Genomic DNA, 21,227 nt, shown 5'->3' on the forward strand with positions numbered 1-21,227 from the left:
TATGTGTGTGTATGTGTATATATATATATGTATATATGTATATATGTATATATATGTGTGTGTGTGTGTATACATATATAATTCATTTGCAACAACTTAAAAATATAAAAATAAGTGGGACAACACATGTAGACAAAGAAGTGGCTACTTGTCGATCTACTACAGAGGCAATGAAGCCTAGTGGTTCTGTGCACTTACTCTAGAGTCAGTTTGCCTGGCTTTGAATATCACCTCCAACATTTACTGCTGTGTGATCTCAGGCAAACTGGTATCTGTTCTATGCATCAGTAGTAATATCAATGCCAACCTGATAGAGTTACTTTGAAGATTATGTAAACCAAAGCTGTAAAGGATCTACTTAGTGGCTAGCACCTGGTTATAATGAGTGCTACAAACATGTGTGCTAAAAATAATTTTAAAAACACAATAGTGAAGTAGGCAGTGCAATCATCTCTTCTGTTTTCACATGCCTCATTTCTCCTTCCTTCCCTTCCTTCCTTCCTTCCTTCCTTCCTTCCTTCCTTCCTTCCTTCTTTCTTTCTTTCTTTCTTCTCTGTCTCTCTCCCTGTCTTTCTCTCTCTCTCTTCTCTCTCCTTTCTTTCTATTCTGGATAGTAGAAAAGAGGTTTTTATTTGACTTAGAGAGTGAACCTCTTTACATCCATATGCACTGTATCTAATGACCTTGTTTGTTGTAGATTTTGCCCTCTTTTCATGTCTAAGATTTTTTTACTCTTTTCAGTCACATGGCCATTTTTCTGATGTGACTTTATATTGACTTTGCTACTGAGGGTATTTTATTTTTTCCTGTTTCTATATTTAAGTTACCATTTTCTCATTTAAATTCTAACATGCAATTTTACTGAAAAAGTAGATCACATGGACATGTTTTGTTCTCTTTTAAATATTTAGTAAATATTAATTTACATGTTTTAAAATTGAATGAAATATTAATTTACATTTTAAAATGGAATAATTCTGATTCTGTTCAACTTAAATAATCATTGATGGAATATTTTAAAATTCTGCTTAAACTTAAATTCATTTTAAGGGCATTTTTAAATATGGAACATGTAATTTCACCTTTTTTAGTATCAAGCTAACTTTTAAACATTTCCTAAACATATAATATACAGTAGCATGAAATTTCTACTGAGAATTCTTCATGCATTGTAAAACTCATCAATTTCCCCCCCCACACAAATACTTACAATTGTAGAATAGGTTTGAGCTAGAGATTAAAAAAACAAAACAATTAGAGCTATAAAAACAGTTCAACACATTCTTGTTAAAATAAACTTAATATATGAATAATGAATAATGTTTCTTTTCTTGAAGTAACAAAAACAAAGTTGTTTTGTCTGTATTATAATCACTATTATTCTGTTTAAGCAAATAGTTAATCAGAACAATATGTACTACAGACACTGAGGTAAATAAGATCGCCTTTGCTCAGCTCCATTTTGTTCTAACATCCTTACTAACTAGTTTCTCCAAAGAACTCCACAATAGCTCCCTATCTCTGCTATTTTCTAGTTGGTCCTTCATTCAGAGTGTTGTCTGGATTCCGCAGATTTTAGAAAAACAATGGCACTTTTGGCTTATTTTCTGCCAACAAACTTGCCTGTCAAACAACTAGGCAAACCAATGACATTCTCCTCTGACGCGCTTAGATTCAAATTGTTTAATATGGCTGATAACAAAGCCACTAAATATTCAATGTTGGATTACATTTATAAATAGGCTATTAAAATGACAGGACTAGTCAATAAATAAAACCAAAGAGTTAGTGATAACCAATCTTCCAGTTCTTTTTCAAGCAACTCAAAGTGTTTGCTTTGTCTATTATCATTTAGATGCTAAGAACGTTCTTGAATTGTACCCTTTGTGACAGAGTAAGTAGCCAGACTCCTGGAGCAACAGGATTGCATCAGGACAATAGATTCTTCTTTCACCTGAGGTCAATCATCCTTCCCAAGGTGCTGAGGCCACTGAAGTGACTTACATCATATGAAGCTGCTTAAAGGGAACTGGAGTGGCAGCCATGTGTTCTGAGTAAATAATAATGCAACTCATTTGCTGCCTTTACTACCTTGGCCTATCTTCCTAGGCCCTCTCCTCGGAGGGGCCAATTTACCCAAAAGGATGGATAGACATCTAGCTAACAACTGTTCTTATGTCTAACTCAGTCATAATTAAATACTTAATGGCAATTATGAAAATCTCCTTTCACTGGATAGGTAATTGCAGACATATAGAATAAAAGCTTAACAATAATCGTAGGCCTTGTTGCCAGCTGAATATTGAAATGTGTTAGTATTGTGATTACTTAATGTCCCAATGTGACTTGCGACCAAGCTTAAAGTACACTCCAGAAAACTACAACAAAAAGCATAAACAAAGCTTCATTCTCTAATAGCATCTTAATCCTGCTTACATTGAAAATATCTAAGCTTTGCTATTCTGAACCCTAAGCCATCAAACAGGGTAGATCCCTACAGAAACTAAGTTTGAACTCAAGAGAATGTTATGAATATCGCACATCTGGAAATACAATCATCTGATTATATATCTTGGCTCTTGATTTTGTCGAGGAACTTTCATCTAAGTCCATGTTGTTACCTGTTAAAGGATGTATCAATCAACTATTCCTGCATAAGAAAATATCCCAAAACTCAGTGTCCTATAACAGCCATCATTTATTATTGTCCATGCATCTACCACTTGACTGGGGTTTGGATGATCCAGAGCGGGCTCAGCTGGACTTGGGTAACCTTGGCTCCAAAATGGAAGCTGGGCCAAACACTTCCCCAAATGTCTACCATCCTATTTGGAGTGGTGCATTAGCTGGAGCATACTTTTCTCGTGAAGAAGGCAGAAGTGTAACGGCAAGTCCAGCTATACGAGTACATTTCAAGACTTTGCATACTTACTTCACATTTTCTAAAATCCATTAGTCCATGTAAGTCACATGGCTGAGCCTCAGTCAAGATCAAGGGGTAGAGAAATATGCTCTGTCTCTAGTTAGAAGAAGTACAAAGTTACGTAGAAAAGAATAGGAATTCAGGGATGGGCATAGGATTAGAGCTAGTAACTGCCGACCACAAGAGCTAGATCAGTGGTTTTCAAATTGTGTACATGTAGCCCTGGAGTTTTTTTAAATAAGCTTCCTCTGCAGGCAGAGTTTCCAGATTCCTACCCAACCATAAGCCAGAGAAATATGTGTTCATCTCTTTTATAGTTAATGCTCAATTTTCCATTGATTGAGTATCCATTTTTCTTTTTCACAATGACAAAACTAATTTTACTTTTTAAAAATAAATTCACTGTTTAATTTTTTTAAAAGTAAATCAGAATGACTCACTGTCTATATGGAACTATAGAAAACCAATAATTGGTGTGTGGTGTCTAATAGGGCAATATATGGCAACCATTTCCTCTGACCAAATATGTAAGTAGTTCCAAGTAATAATACCACATCCCTCTACCAACAATTCACTTTGAGAATGGAGTGGGGTCATGGCACAGGCATTGTGGCAAGCAAAGGAGAGATGGGTGTTTCCAGATTCTAGGCCTGCAATACTTGAACCATCAGATGTGGAAGAGAGTTACAGGAAAGTGGAAAATGGAGAGAACTCCAAAATTGCTGTACTCTTTCCTGTTCTAATATTATATTGGAAGTGAATTAAGAAACAGGTGATTATAACAGACAATTTTTAACAAACAGTTAATTTTTATCCTTTTTTTTTTTTTTTTTGTCAAGTATTTTTTGGCATAGCTGCAGAGTTCCTTTTCTTCCTAAGGATACATCTAGAATACATTCCCCAGCCTCTATTTCAGTTGGTACAGTGGTGTGATGGATTTCTGGCCAATAGATTGTGAGCAGAGGTAATATGTATCACTGTTTGCATGAAGGCAATAAAAAAAATGTGTGTACTTTCTACTCACTCCTTCCCTATCTAGCTACTTAATGCAGAAGAAAGAAAAACCTTAGACAATGATTAAACCACATAAGAGCGGAAAAAAACACACCTATTTCTCTGTAGTAGAACTCCCTACTAGTTCTGTCAACCATACTGCATTTTGATGTTTGAAAAATTAATATTTATTGATTTAAGATAATGAGAGTTTGGAATTTTTTGTTATAGCCATTAACTTAGTTGATCAAAAGAGAAAATGATTCCAAGCATGGAATGCCAGTATAAAATATCCCAAAATATTCAGCAATAGGGTTAGTGAGTGGGCCACATGTAATAAAGAGTCAATCAATGTTGGAGGCCAGTAGACTTAGAACCTTGATAATCTTTTGTAAAGTATTTGGTCAAATTGCTGATATGATACTTTGGAAGGCAGACCTTGTGTCATTGAGCAGGCAATTCTAGGAATGTTGTTTGGAGAGAATCACTGTACTAGTGTGTGTTAAATGAGTTGTGGTGACTTTGGCAAGGCATTAAATTAAATAGACAATCTAGAAATAATTGGTTGTTTACAAGCAGAAATAAAACTGATTGAGAAGATCAGAAGTTCTAGCACTTGCTTCTAGATATCAAATAGTAAGAGATAACATGGAAAATGATTGAGCAGTGAAAACTTAGAATTCTCAGTTGAAGACGGTGACTCAGCCATGGTAAAAACGAAGGTTTTGTTCTAGATGGCCTCAAGTTAGTACCATTAAGTTGAAGCAAAGAAGTAGTAGAGGAAAAGAAACAAGAAATAAAGAATTGTCTAGGAAGGAACATAAGTACTGGCACATGGATCTGGCACATGGATTTGATTAGAAGTAAATAGATCGTATACCAACTATGTTTTTCTCAAATCTCAAAAAAAAACATGAGTCCAGGCTAAACAGAACCTTTGATTATTCAAGCTGTAAAACACATTTTGAGCCCTGCAACGTGACTCCATTACAAGCATTCTGCAAAAACTTCATAGGCTCCAAGGAGGACACACTCCCCAACCCTACCTCAGTTGTGATCATGGAGAATAATTGACAAAGAATAAACTCCCAGAGGTCAGAGAGAAGGGATACCAAAAACAGTGGGCAAATTAGTCCCTTCCAGAGAACAGCATCAGAGCCGAACTAAAGCACTAACTTCTCAATTCCAGGGTAGGTGATATTCAGAGTGTCTGCCCACTGGGTATAGGAAGAGCAGGAAACTTGCCTGTTTAATTTATAGGTCCTCAGACAATGAGTCATAATTGGACTGATGGAGAGTACAGAGGTACCTCAGTTTTCGAATGTCTCCATTGACGAACATTTTGGTTTATGAATGCTGTAAACCTGGAAGTAAATGCTTCGGTTTTTCAAACACAACTCAGAAGTCGAACGTGTCACATGGCTTCTACTGAGTGCAAGATCCTGAGGCCTAGTTGTTGGCTGTTTTCAAATGTTTCAGAACTTATGGATTACGTTAGAAAACTGAGATACCTCTGTGCTTTCTATCATGTGAATAGCGCTGGATGCAAAGACCGGGTTGAGTGTTCTGCTTGGGGAGAGAGACGAGTGTGTGTTCTGTATGTTGAGAAAAAGACATACTGTTTCATGGCTAGAATGGCCAACAATGGTAGAGGGCAATTGTCTCACAACTAAATGTGTTCTCTAATTCCTGGGAACATCACTAGACTATATTTTCCAGATTCCTTTGTAGTTATGGAGAATTACAAAATGTAAGGGGAAGTACTATTCTTTCCACTACAACTAGCTTCAACTTATTACATATTATACCTCAGAGAAACTTAAAAATTCTGGCTCTTGTGAGTTATAATGTCTATTAAAAGATAATATAATTGTGTCTAAAATTACTGCATACATTTAATGAAAATCCAATAAAAATCCCAAAGGGATGATTTTAGAATCTGATATGTTTTATTAGAAAGATTAAATAGTCATTCATAGTTAGGAAAATGGTTTAAAAAAAAAAAAAGACTAGTGATAGGGTTTTGCCATACAAGATTTTAAACTTTATTATAGTAACACAATTAAAACAATGTGATAATATTAGGATAAACATCAGGTCAGTACAATAGGTAGAATTATAGTCCAGAAAGAGACCTTGCAAAAAAATTATGTATTGCAAGATATGGCAGTATAAATCACGTGAAATAAACAATCTATGACTGTTTTCCACTTTTCATAAGCAAGTCTGACCAGAGTTAGGTGCTCCCTTTCCAAGTGATAGACTACATTGAGAGGGAAGAAAACAACCTCTACAAAATCTCACGTCCAAAGCCTCGTTGCTTAGAGGTAGTGTGGATTACTCTCTAATTCTGTTTGCACGTAGAGGAGAAATTGGTTTCACTGTACTGAAAAGTTGAGAATCTTGTTAAGATGTTACCACAGACCCACCATTTATGCTGTCATAGAGGTTAACATTAGAGAGTCAGAATACCTCCTCTCCCACCCCTAAAATATTGCTAAGGAATAAAAGGCAATAACATTTGTTTACAAGTCCCTCTATAGGTATTCAGAAAATTCTCTCTCACAACAAGTACAATAGCACACAGAGAGGATTCATCCCTAATTTGCATAAGTTATAAGAAAAATGGATATACTAAGCATATAAGGAAATGAAGAATCATAGCAGAAATATCAATGACTATTAGATCATAACCATGAACTTTCTTTATTAAAATAATATAAACAACAAAAATCTGAAAATAATATTTACCAATATCTGTATTTAATATGAAAAGCGCTTCATATAAAATCAACAAGAAAATCACAAAGCCTGTGTAGGTAAGTGGAGAAAGGATGTGAATAAGAAATTCACAATTGAGTAAATATAAAGGTTTGAATATATTATAATAGAGAATGTAAATTTTTACCATATTTATAATAAAATATTTGAAATATGTATTACAAGCTTTTAAAATGTTGAAACATTTGACACATTAAGCTTATTTTTGGAATCTACCCCAAAGTAAAATTTTTAAAAGAAAAAAAATAGTTTTACACACATTACAGTATTATTGATAAATTAAAATTTTAAATTGATTCAGATAAAAATCAACCTGAATAAGCCAATATAGGAGAAATGTTAAATAAATATCAATGAGATATTATAAAACTCTTAAAATGAGGATTGAAAAGCTTTTTTAACAATCTTTATTTAGTTGAGTAATATGGAAAGTATGGAAATAATGATAAAATAATAACACAGGTAAAAGCTGTAAAATATGTATCAATATATAAATTATATAATAAGACATATGCATAAAAAGACTAGAGAAAATTATCTGCCAAATATAAAAGAATCAATATTGCTAGACACTGTAATTACGAGTGGGTAGTAATTTATTTTTAATGCTTCTCCAAATTTTCAAAGTGCAAATTTATTATTTCAACAATCAAAAAATTGTAATATTCCTGCCTCCCCACACAATTCTACATATCAATATTATCAGAGTTAAAAGCTACTCCATGAAATAAGGATTGCATGTAACTATATTTTACAGACCATTCTATTTTTAGAGCTGTTAAGGAGCTATCACAAAGTTTTGCAACTGATTTTCTTTCACGTTCCTGAAAAAAGTCTTCAGTTTAAACCAATAGTTGCTTTATAATTAACATCTTTTTCTCTTTCTTTTTTCTAGTTAAATTCTCGTTCAAATAGTGTTTCTTACCATCCTCCTACTGAAATATAAAATCTGAATATTTTACTTACTGTGTGAAACTGTGTATCTTAGAAAACCCTGTATTTTAATATCCTGTGACAAGTAGTATTTAAGTCCATGTATAAGTTCATACCCCTATACATGGAGTATGAAACATGTGTTTATCCCATCCTTATCGGTACCTTCAGCCTTTATCATGTATTTCAAAGAGTTTAAAACAACTAACTATATTCACATCTCATTCTTATTGCTCTTCCAATTTCCTTAGGTTAGAAAATTTATGTGCAAAATCTCTAAACAAAAAGGTGTTTTCTCTTGCTAGGTTAAACAGAAATAATATTTGTTTTTAATTCCAATACTTCACAGAGCTTTTAATAAACTACTGTACATACTAAATTGTTTCCAAACTTAACACTTTACTGTCATCCTAAACCCTCATTTTTGAGACTTGTCTCAGTGTGTGTCCCTCAAAAAACAGCTAAAAATATTTATCCTGACAATTATTTTGCTATCCCTTTTAATGTACAGATTGCTTTTTACCAAATCTATAACTGTTCTTAATAATATGCTTGCAAGTGACCTAAGCTAGAGATCATCTTCTTCCCCAGACAAAATGACTATAAATGTTGTGCTAGTTTTTCTGTCTCCTAAGAACACCCACATCCTCAAATCATAGTTTGCTGAGAAGATCAACGGGGAAGTATGGAAGAGCAAAATAGATGCCTAACTTGCTTCATGAAGATGGAAATAACTTTCAGAAGACACCTACAACCACACTGCCAGGTACTGTGGAGAACAGGATGAACACAGGGTGCAAACAGCTCTAGAGAACCACGTAGTCCCCGCAGCACATTCTTCCCTGCATTAGCGTTCCACAACATGCCAACTTAGTTCTTCTCTCTCTCTGCATCTACAGTTCCTGCTGTCACTTGCAAGCTGACCCTCATTATTCTCTCTATTGATGCGTTTTCTTAACCCTGAGTCCTACATCCCCATAGTTTCTGCTTACTGCTTCCTTTCTGTGTAGCTCTCAGGAACTTTACCCTCCTATTGTCTTCAGCCTTTCTTTGAATGTCCCATTCAAACTTCACAAAAGAGATGAGAATCTCACTGGGTCTGTCAGTCTCATCTATTTTAAGGCAACCCAGTTGGTAAAAGTGCTTTCACCAGGACAACGTATACTCTGCTGGCCAGACCCTATGTGGGTACTTTGTGTCTGGTACACGCTCTGGGACCAGTTGTATATGGTAAAAGTGGTGAGGTCACCTGCATCAGGAACCCCAGTGAGGGAATGCAGAAATAATGGGCACCTTCAAATCTCCAAGGAAAACCATAAAACAGACAGATGGCTTAGAATGTCCCCTTTTAATATTATTTACATCTCCTTTTGTACTACAGTTAGTATAGCCTTAACAATTTTACATTTTTTTCATTTTTATATCCTTATGAGGAATTTAAAAATGTCCCTGCTTAAATTTCTATAGAGTAACTGATAGATGCCTAAGAGAAGAATAAATAGAGCAGACAGTATCCTCATTGAAACCTCAGTGAAAAATGGAAAACTAATTTGAGACATCTGCTGTAAAATAAAGTATCTCTGAGGAAGCTCTAGTTTAGTGAACAAATGTGAGCCATGAAATTGGATAATCAACCAGTTGCTTGAAATAATGCATCGATTAGGTATTCTTATTAATAAGGCAGGAGATCTTATGCCTCTAGTAGTATTTTTGCTGCTATGAATTAGAGATGTAGAAAGCCAGGTCTGGGACTCAGGAATATTGTTTCTTTCCTTAATCCTTACAGAAGTGTAGACCAGAGATGTTGAGGTTGAGAAGATGCATTGCCCTCCAACGCAAGACGTCAATAAGGCATATGCACTGAAATGGGTTGGAAACCATCTAAGGCCAAGAAAATGACAAGCAGGGATGTAAAGAGCCTTGTGCTCTGTCATCAATAGTTTGAATGCTCAAGAGAGGTCAAGACCCATAAGATTAGCCCCTTCTTCTGTCACACAAAAATTGAAAGGCTGGTTTAAACTGTGCTTTTATAATAGCACTATAAAGTAAGGTCATTCTTCCATGTATGCCAATAAGAACATTCACATCTGCAGCAATTTGTGCTATGGTAAGCCATAAAAGCAAAAGAAAGAGAGCTTGGTCATATATATTCCTAAGGAATCCGAGTGCCCAGAATCAATGAAACAGGAAAGTCACTGAGTGAGCAAGAACACGTCTTGAAAATGTGGCTGTGGCATTGGAATCGTGTTAATTGAGTTACTTCTCTGGCTCAATTTATACCATTAGTGGTAACATTTTCTCTGAGGATACTGGGAATCGATAATGTGACTAACAATTGTAAGCATAGGAGTACTTCTCTTCTAGTGGCATTACAAGTGCTTCTGTGGTATGGGTGTTTACAGGTTCTGTTTCTCTTTAGCCTGGAGATTCAACACAAACTCTGCCCAAACCTCTGTGCAGTGTATGGGCCCTGATATGAAGTTCAAAAAGTAGAGGCACATCAGTCTACCATCTTCACCAACCCAGATTACATCAATATTCACAGAAAATGTGTCATAAATGTTAATGCACCTCTAAGTCATTATAATTCCAGTTGCAGTTACTCTAGTTATCTAAATTTGGTGATTTATGTATACAGCAACTAATGGAGAAATGTGCCTGGCTGTTTCCCAAAATATGTAATGCTTCTCAATATCAGGCTTATTTTGAATTATTCTATATGTGTGACTCATGTGACAGATTTTCAGTGCCTAAACTAACTAGCATGTTTTCAGATGCCAATACTTCTTACACACAAACCCAGAAAGGAAATATACAGCATATTCTTTCAAGGGCTAAGGAGTTTTCCATAAAATCTATTTAAGACATAACAAAATCTTTGATAATATCTTTATCTTAAAACAATCTGAAGTGGCCTCCACATGCGGGATATATGAGACACATTTTAGGAGCCTAACAAGTTATTATTCTCATTACATTGGACATTTTGAAGATGTGTGAAGTTTGTAAAGAAAGCAAAAGGTGACATTCTCAAATTGTTTTCCAGATGACTCTTTATAAAGTGCGTTGGCAGCTTTAGCATAATTCGAGCTCAACAGGTATGAAGAGTACAAAACAATCCAAAGTAAGCCGCATTGTTCCCTGGGATAACAGCCTTTTAAGAAAGTCAAAGCAGTTCTGAATGAATTGTAAAGAAAAAAAAAAATGCTTCCAGTGATCAGAACACAGAGGGTTGTGGTTCACTGCCTCTGTCTCAAAGGACTCAGGAAACTGGGAGGGGCAACCACTTTCCACACTCCACAGGCCACATGGATGCTTGGGGGATGAAGAAAAATCCCCAGGGCTAGTGACTGGTCAATTACGAATTGTAATTCAACTGTCTCTATAGTTGCCAGAGAAACCAACTTGGGAACTGTGGTACCATTTGAGACATGACTAAAGAATGGCTGGCCATGGCTGGTTAAAATACAGTACTAAGAGCAGTATTTGATCTGTGTGCTGAACAGTACAATACAGACTATTTCTTGCACTTACCAACTGCTTTATTAGTGGAAAGGGGACCAAACACATAGGGGTCTATCAACATACCACAGCTCCCTACTCTACAGCTGACTGCATCTTGTGTTAAACTGAAAAACTGATTCTTGAGAGACATGAATCTGCCACATTTCAAGGATATGACATCTATTGAGAACAAAAATGTGGAAACAAAACAGTTCCATATAGCAGGTAAACACCTTGACAAATATGAAGACTTTCAATCATGTCAAACTGTTTTAAAAATGTCCACTTTGCCACCCCTCTCCAGATACTTAACGTTTCCTAACACAAGAATAGAATAAATACAGGAGAGAAATCAATACTCTGAACATCCAAGCTGTTCAAGCCTGCCACTGCAATCAAACTTTCGTCTTTTTCTCTGCAAAGAGCTCAGAGGTACTTTCTCAGTTCAAGGATGAAACATTCTCACCGTTCTTTCTCTAAATATAGATAACCGAAACATTAATTTCCTGAGAATTTAGATGAAGAAGTTTTTTTAGTTGTGTTCTCAGCAATGGTTTTTCTCTGGCTAGATTGAATGATTCTTTTGTAAATGACCTTGTCAGTAAAGCCCCTAATAATTGGTAACTTTTTAATACTTAGTAATTGGTAGAGAAAGCTTTTCTCATGATTTAGTGAGAAATAACTTAATGTACACTTTTTTTAAATGATTATTTTCCTTGAACTCTAATACTCATAAAAGCTGTTAAATTAGCAGCCCTGGAGGTTAGAAACTTCCATTTAAGCCACAAAACCTAGAGACCAGGGAAAGTTTTCTTAGAAGCCCTGGAAATGACAATGAAGAGATTGTAATCTCCAAGCCCATCAATGTAGGCAGGAGAGTTTTAACAGATCCAGTTTGGACAGCAATTTGGGATTGGACAGGAAACATACCTGTCCAGTATAAGGGCTGTCCATTAACTCATTTCCAAGAGACTATTTAATTATCCTCTGATACCAAGTCATCTTCTGAATAGACTGTTGGCTTCCTCCTGCAACACTCCTTTCAAAGTCACTGATGTTTTCCACAGTCCTTGCCTCCCCTGAACTTTAAAACGATTTCATTAAAATCAAGCTGGGTTCTTTTTCTCTCTTTGATGATCAGTGCTTCTTAGGATAATGTTCAGGGCCTTTATCCTCAGACCTCCTTGTAGTCACTGGACTGTTCCCTCCCTTGATTCTCATGAATTCGACAGTTGGCTCCAGAGGCTGGAAATTCTGAAGACTATATTCATGGTTGGATGGTCCTAAAGTGTTAGGCTTTTGAAAATAATTTCTTAGTATTTACTGATTTCAACACTGTGATATATGCCAAAAGAGGAGGGTAGAAATATCAGCAATTTGATTTTTGATGGGGGGAAAAAACAAGAATTCAATGTATTAAGACTCAGATGGTCCGTTGTTTACAAAAAATTGACAGACTTTTTCTTTGGCTAGTTTAAAATATGTCAGTGTTCTTTTTCTGAACATTATGCTGTAGAAATGACTCATGATATCATATATTAGCAAACTTAGTAATGTAACGGGAAAACAACTATTTATATTATAATCTCAATAACTCCTTGATTCTGCGTCTGGGGTCCTATGTGACAAAATAGAGATCATACGATATTTATGAAAGAGTATAATACAATGTGCTTGCTTATTTCTGCTGTTGGATTAAAGGTTTGAATGCTTTAATTTTTCTTTAAAATATTCTTCACTGGAAACTTTTTTCCAAGTGAAAAAAGAGTATGGAGATTAGTTATTCAATTAACATTTTGAATGGATCCATTACATGACTCTATATGGTCAGATTTCTCCAAGAAAATTAAATGCAATTGAGGAAAACATGTTGAATTGATTTACCCTATTGCTCACCTATATCCACATGATATTTTGAATATACATATCAAGACACTGGAAGGCAGAAATAATTCCTATTTAATTATTTATAATCATAAATTTTCTTTACATGCTATAATTTTCCTTTGCCCCCCACTACATGAAGTAAAGTTTTATATGCATATTGCAGAAAGGATTGTGATGATAATAATTATACTGTAGGACCTAGACAAGAATATTTAGTTTAATAAATATTGAATCTTAAATACTGAAAAAGCGCACAAATATTAAGATCTAAGATAGTCATCCTCTCCCTAGTTTGATAATTACTGGGAAAACTTTCCCCTTTTCCCCCTATTTTTATTTGTATTCTATATTTAAAATCTCAAAATCTTAATTTTCTTATAATGAGAGCATGAGATGCATTCTGGTCAGCAATGGGAAATATGGCTGGAGAAGGGGACAAGACCTAGTATACCAGGATTAGAAGTTCATGTTACATCTCAGTAGCAATCTTGAAATATTGTGCAAGAAAGTTACATACCTTTTTTTTTTTTTTTACTTTAAAAATATAGTTCTTGAGTCAACGTGGAAAGTTAATTAGAGGCAACAGGAGGTAGAAGTTCTCCTACTATAGAATATAATAATCTAGATTGTAGATTTGTAGGCTATAATAATTACAGACTAAATTAATCTAAGCATGAGATGATGAAGGCCAGAAATAAAGAATAAGTTATAAAGACAAAGTGTGTAGAGATATTTGAAGTGAGTCGCCAGATTTGATGACCCAAGAGATACGGGGTGGGAGTGAAAAGATGACTTGAGGCTAATCTCAGGTTTTGACCTGAACGCTGGATGGATGAGAGTGACAAGAAATGAGGGAACTATCAGGAGCAGCAGACTAAGTGGGGGAAGGCAATGAGCACTGTTATGGAGGTTTCGGTGTGAGATAGAAGTGGGATAGATAGCTAGATGATAGCCAATACCACACATTGAATAAAACATTCCTTCCTCATTAGAGAATAAACACATTGCTAGATATCATTGAAATATCATATCCAATGTCCCTCCAGCTCAGTGCTGGCACAGAGTAGGATCTCAACAAGTATGCATTCGCTTTGACATATCCCACATTGACTGCAATTATTTCAGCATGTCTGTATCTCTCTCTAGCTGTGAATTTCTTGAGAAGACATCCTTGCATCTCCAGAATTTAGCGATTGAATAGAAAATATTCAATTAATGCTTATTTGTGGACAGTATGAATTAATTAGTGAATTATGAAGGAGTTAATTAGCCAGATTGTCTCATAGTTTATTATTAGGTTGGTGCAAAAGTAATTGCGGTTTAAAAGGTTAAAAACAATTGCAAAAACTACAATTATGTTTGCACCAATCTAATGTTTTCAGGGTGGGGGTGTAAGAGAGGCAATGCAGGGAAGACATTATCTCTTTCCAATCCTTGGGGTACTTTATTAGTTTGCTAAGTCTGCCTTAATAAAGAACTATGGAATGGGTGGCTTAAACAACAGAAATTTATTTTCTCACACTTATGGAGGCTAAAAGTTTGAGATCAAGGTATTGGCAGGATTGGTTTCTTATGAGTCCTCTCTCCTTTGCTCATAAATGTCTGTCTTCTCCCTAGGTTTTCATATCATTTTCCCTTTGTGTGTGTCTGTGTTCAAATGTCCTCCTATGAGGACACCAGTATGTTGGATTAAGGCCCATCTTAATGACCTCATTTTAATTTAACTACCATTAAGACCGTATTTCCAAATACAGTCACATTCTAAGGTTGTGGGGGTTAGGACTCCAACACAGGAAATTTGGAAAGACACAACAAGTTAACTCTTAACAGGTATCATCCCATTTGGAATTCCTGGAAGCTATATGGTCTCTTCAGCAATTTAAAGACATCTTGAGTTTCAGACTCCATCAGACATTATTAAACAACCCGAATTGTAATCATCTTAATGTTTATATCCTTACAATTCCCTATTTCCTCAGTATTCTATCAGTATGTCATTCAATTGGAGAATGTAAGATAGTTCATTAAGATTGTTACATGGATTTTTAAATATTTTTCTCACTACAAATTTGCATCTAAAGGTGCAAAATGTATATTATAAGGAATATGTATTCTAATATTTTATAGAATTAAAAATATAAGAATACTATGAGTTCTTCAAAGTCAATATAATTATTAGACTTGTTTTCTGTATTTCAGTAAGGAAATAATTCATATTTCATAAAACAATGAACAAAGAACAATTAAAATACATCTGTAATCAGTGTTCTCATGTTAATGATGAAACATGATTTAAGGAACAAGTGTTTATTCTGAGGAACTCATGCCATTCCTTTCTCATTGACCTCAGGAAAGACATTTCTAGTTAAATTAAAGTTTCGGATTAGAGCCTTTGTACTAATTCTAAGACAAAGGTTAACCAGGAGAGGATAAAGAAAATCAGCCTTAGAGGTTTCTGGGAAATCAGGAAGCTCAGAGAGGGATATGACAGACAGGCGGAGCTTGCTCCCTTCACTAATCGCACCTTGTGTTGTGGACAATGTTCACTTCTCAACAGAGGAAACCCGCTGAGGCTCAGGAGATTCATGAAATTACATCTAATTTCTAATTTCTTAGATCCCATTTTGTCCTTAGGTGCCGATGATTCTTCTCTTTGTCTTCAAATGAAGTGGTGTAAGGTCCTGGAACCCAGTCTTTCCTATTAAAGGGATCATCCTACTGTAACTTGTAAATTTCTTATATTTCTGTGATGAAGAGCTCAAACTTAATTTTTCATTAATGTCAGATTTTTTTAAAAAATCTAATTTTACTATTAATGTAAGCTTTGGGAGACAAGAACAAGTTTAACCTGCTCATTGGGCCAAACTAAAATTCTTTTTTTCCAATCCTTACCCATTTTACATAAACTGTATGTAGCAGCAAGATAGATCTAAAAATCAGCACGTATGTCGGATAGAAGAATATCCATGTAGAGTAATTTATACAGGGAGCCAATTTAAATGCCTCATTTAAATTTCATGAAAATGATCTTACTTGTCCAGCAACTGGCTGTGGAATAGATTAGGCGGAGCTTATTTTCTGACCCTCATTTTTTTCTCTTTGACACTGTCTAAAATCTAGCCTTCAGCCTTCTTCTATCCAAACAACACAAAACAAAAGTCATTTTCAGACTTAGGTAACCCCTTCATACTGATACAATTTCCTTTGAAAGTCAATTGTCATTTGCTAAAGGACATGTGATCGAATATGCATCAAGTCAACTTGTAGGCTGTTCGACTCTGAGGCTTGTACTCATATTACTGCTCCCCGTCCGTAGTCCCTGTCTGTTAGGAAATCAGTCTGCTGGGTGCACAGGGGTCTCAGCAGCAAAAACAAGATTGGGGACCAAGGCTCTGATCAGAGTTTTATAAAATTGTGAATTTATTTCGGTGTATCTTAGACTTTTTCTGGCTTTAAAAAATCCAGGTCAAATTGAAGCAGAGGAAAGTCTTGAGGTTCATCTAAGTCCTCTCAAATGCAAATCCTATCACTGATTTTATAGCTTAAAAACTACTGATGCTCTTCTACTCTTATCTTTACATTGTCCATACTCACACAGTTCTCAGGGATAGCCTTTATGAAATCTTTAAAAAATGGTTAAACATTAAATCTTCATAATGACTAACTTTTATAAAGTGCAGGATAATCTCTGCTTTGCTACACATAGATCATAGAGACCTGTAGCATGCAGAGGAGAGGCAGATAACTAGCATTTGGCTGCTAGAAAAATGGACTCATTGGGGAGTCCCTCTGACTTCTAAGACCCAATCAAAAATGCAACTCACTGCTGAATTTGAAAGTCTCAGCCAGGTCATCCCCATGTTGTAATAAGGAAGTCTTTGTATTCTGATGACCATGGTGTTAAGCCGTGTTTGTACTTGGGCTTCCTTACAATATTTCACAGTTCATCTTATTAAATGGTTGGGCCACATTTAACTCTACACCCACTTTCTCCAGAACACAGTGTTTGATCATAGATTTATAGATCATTTAACACAAGCGACAGCTATTTTACCAACAGCCTTGCTGTCATTAAGCAGCAGCTACTGTCAAAAGTTCAGGAACAGGCCCAGCAGGATAATGAAAAGAATCAAGACACAGTGCCTTCCAACTGTCACAACAGCAGAGAGAAGCATCTGGTGCCACGAAAAGCCAGTGGAAAGGGCAGCAGCAATGGCGGGCCTGAATCTGTAGATGTTTTGGAGAAGATGTCCCCACATCCCAGCTCTGTCTCCATGGGTAGGCCAAGGAACCCCATAAAACTCTACACAGACCAAATTAGAATGTTATTTTGCCAGAAGAAGTTTGTGGAATCATCAAGCTCAACATTAGAGGAGGTTTACCTGAAAATTAGAAAAGATGAATGTAGACTAAGAGAAAAAATAATTTTGTATACCTTACAAAAATTTTTATATTAAAAAAGACATATCTTTGCTTCTTGGAATCCATATTCATAGTGGAAATGAGCAAATCTTTTTTGTTACACATCTGTTATCCTGGTTTGCATCATCTCTTAGCTGTATCTTCATCTCTGACACTAGTTCCTATCATAGTGATATTATCAGGACTAAATTTGAGAATACATGGAAAGTGTCTTGTATAGGACCTAAAATAAAATCAATATTCTATAAGTGGTAACTTTTTTTTATTCTGAAGAGCAAGGAATAAATTCTTATAAAGTTGTATTGAATGGTGCTATATTGGCATGTACCGAACATCCAGGCAATATAATAGGTATAGATACCAAAGAAATAGACTGGACTCCCAAATTTGTTATTCAGTCAGTTTGGAATGGATTCTTTCAAAAAAATGTTATGGATAGTGATGAGGACTACAGGCCAGCACACAAGATCATTAGCTGTTAGGTATTTAAAATAGTGTAATCTTTCAGGGATAGAAAGAAATAATCCCTCTTTAAAGATATATTTTTAAAAATATTCATTGAGTAAGAAATAACTGTTGTTGTTAGTATTGTGCATCTTCATTTTGATTATTGAGTAAAGAATCAAGCTTAATCCAAAACAACTGAGAAGAAAGTAAAGTCTTTTGTAAAAAATTTATATGAAATATATTTAAGGGCTTTGGGGGTGAATTATGTTTTTTCCCCTATTTTAACAAGGACTAATTTTTCTCTTAGTCTCACACATTTATTTTCCTTTATTCTGAACTTATACTTTTGTTTCCTCAATAAAAGAAATGAGTTGTTTAATGAAGATGAGGGAAGCATAATTTCTTGATTACAAAAAGGATCTATATCTTATTTAATCCCAGTACTAGCATCATCCATCTGGGATATATGTATACACACACACACACACACACACACACACACACACACACACATGAGCCCTTAAAAAAATAAATAACAAATGAGGAAGGAAAAGAATATGGAGTGAAAGCTTATTTCCTCTGTTAAGCAGGCAGGAATACAATACAATTGAGAAAGAAGAAAAGCTAAAGTTATGTGAGTTGTTAACTATGAAAAACTGAGAAACACAGAAATATATATTTATTTGATTCTACTGTGGGGAGATATAAGTGTTAACGAATTATTCTTGGGTCAGAGTAACATATACTAAACAACAAATGATACCATAGAACCTTGGCAATTTAGCAGTTCTAGCAGTTCAGATCATTTGCAACTGCAAGTAACACCATGCTTACCTTACATGGGTTTAAACCAGGGCTTCTTAAACTTTAATGTGCATACGAGCCATCAGGATATCTTGTTAAAGTGCCTGTCCGAATTTGTAAGTCTGGGGTGGGTTCTGAGATTCTACATTTGACAATTTCTCAGATGATGTTGATGATGACAGCACTTTGAGTAGTTTGAGGTTTGAGACATATTTTATCACTTAACCAATTCTTGACATTTTTGTTGTTGACTGGATGAGTAGTCTGGAGTCAGGTTAGCTTATACGCTCAATGTTATCAAGCACCCAGAGTGTTTTCATTCCCCTGCTTTGATATTTCAGAATTTTTTGACATAGTACTTCATGATCACACATAGAAGCTGCAGTTCTAATCATTATGTCCTCATACAATCAAATTTAAAGGTGGGAAGCAAAGTGACATTCATGAGAACTTTACAATAGTGTCTCTCTTCTTTTATCAAGTAAGAAAACTTATTTCAGAAGGTTCAGAGCAGATTTCCCTAATAAATAGTTCATTAGCCAGAACTGCATCATTAGACATTACTATCTTCAAGAGGTTAGGAAAGAAAGTAGCTTAGACTCAGTCCCTATAGTGAAGGGTGGACAAGGGAAAACAGAGTTGAGAATGACTATTAGGGAGCCAATAAATAAGTCATCTGTAAGAGCCTGTGTTATGATTGTTCCATGGGTGAGGTAGATGATTCTAACCTCTGAGTGGAAGGAAAAAAATGGAGGAAGCCTCAACTGATTGATTCTATGAACAAATTTTCTTTAGTCCATTCTTCATATTTCAAGAAATGTCTGTAGCATATCTCTGGCAGAAGGTGGCACTTAATTTAGAATCATCTATTTTAAATTGCAATGTTAAAGGTTTAAATGAGGTTTATTTAAAATAAATTAGCCTTTCCTGGCTTTTAGTTAATAGGTGTTTATTTCTCTCCCTTAGTCTGTCAATGTACCTTACTAGTTTACCCATTTGACAAAGTTGTATATTAAGAGTATGAGCTGTTCCCATAGCTTATCTGATCACAAGACATATACAAAATGAAATCAAAGACATGATAAGGATGCAAAGTTGCTGGAAATAATTAAAACAGATGGTTGTAACATATTACTTGCTGTTTCTGGTGATTTCAACTCTGGTATTTGTTGAGGGAAAATATACAATGCCTGAAATGTTTGAAATAATTAATGTTGTGGTCAATAATTTTTTATCACAAAAGGGAAACTCCAAACAGAGTAACTTTATACATGATTGATATCTTTAAGGAAGAAGTATAAAGAGAAAAAATAAATGCTCAAAAGAAAGGTGGTAAAAACTTCAAATTATAGCAATCATTTTTTTACATAAATAGTTGATTTAACATCATTTTTTGAAATAATTTTATTTGAAGAATTTGAAAACCTCTTAGTGGCTAAAGAACTACTCAAATAGAAGTTGTCAGTGGAAGCAGAACCTCTCAAGGTAGTAGAATCAACATAGATATATTCTGGTCTTTTTTCAACTTTGCAGGTCAATTAATCTTTACTAACTGATGAGATTCTAAGGGATTAAGTTATAAGAGTCATATAAAAAGAAGAATGTTCATTTATATATTCTCATTGACAATTTTGACTTTCTACTATCAGAAATGCTCATTAGTGTAACACTAGTTCACTGTCAAGGCAGATATGATGGTAGGTTAGACTAGAATAAAAGCAAAGATATTTGATTTGTATGGAGAACGGAATTATGCCTATGGGAAAAAAACTGATAAAGTATCCCTACATCTTAAAATAAATCACAATCTGAATCAGTAGGTCTGGGGTGGGTCCTGATATTACATAAAGAAATGCTTGTGTCTGCCTGATGCGGACACCACAGAACAAACAGTAACAATCTCTTTTACTTGGCTACCAGATTCTAGAATCAGAGTATAAATTAGAGCAGACTAGCTTATGAGCACTAACAAACATCCCGAATATCTTACTTGGTGGAATCTGCAATGTTTCTTTCCCACTAATGTTGCATGGCCATCTCTGCACATCAGAGGGTTCGGCTCATTGTAGGTACTCACAGAATTAATGTACTGGAGGTTTCATTGCAGCCATGTTCCTAGGATTGCAGAAGCAGAGAAAAGGGCATGGCAAACTATTCACTGGCTGTGAAAACTCTGCTATGAAGTGAAAATATATCACTTTCTCCCCAGACTTAGTCACAATGCAAAGTCTGAAGGCACAATCCCTAGGACTGTCCTACTTCTGACACCAACTGAAAGTTTGGGGAGTTTCCAAAACCATCCTCAGATTCAATAATTTGCTGGCAGGACTCACAGGACTCACTGACAGCTATTCTACTAACAGTAATGATTTATTACAGGACAAAGATACAAATTAGAAGCAGCAAAAGAAAGACACATACAGCAGAGTCAAAGAACGTTCTAAACTCAAAGCTTCCACTGTCCTCAGTACACATTATTGCCCAGCATCTATGAGTGACAACATGTGTATAGTATTGCCAAACCAGGAAGCTC

General features: G+C 35.2%; 1 pseudogene; it reads left to right on the forward strand.

The window, feature by feature from the left end:
• LOC109445251 (4-hydroxybenzoate polyprenyltransferase, mitochondrial-like) overlaps positions 1-21,227 on the forward strand; it is a 152,596-nt pseudogene that overhangs the window by 118,309 nt on the left and 13,060 nt on the right.

This window comes from Rhinolophus sinicus, chromosome 17 (assembly GCF_057876585.1).
Source record: "Rhinolophus sinicus isolate RSI-liver-muscle chromosome 17, RSI-T2T, whole genome shotgun sequence".
In the NCBI taxonomy this organism is placed as follows: domain Eukaryota; kingdom Metazoa; phylum Chordata; class Mammalia; order Chiroptera; family Rhinolophidae; genus Rhinolophus; species Rhinolophus sinicus.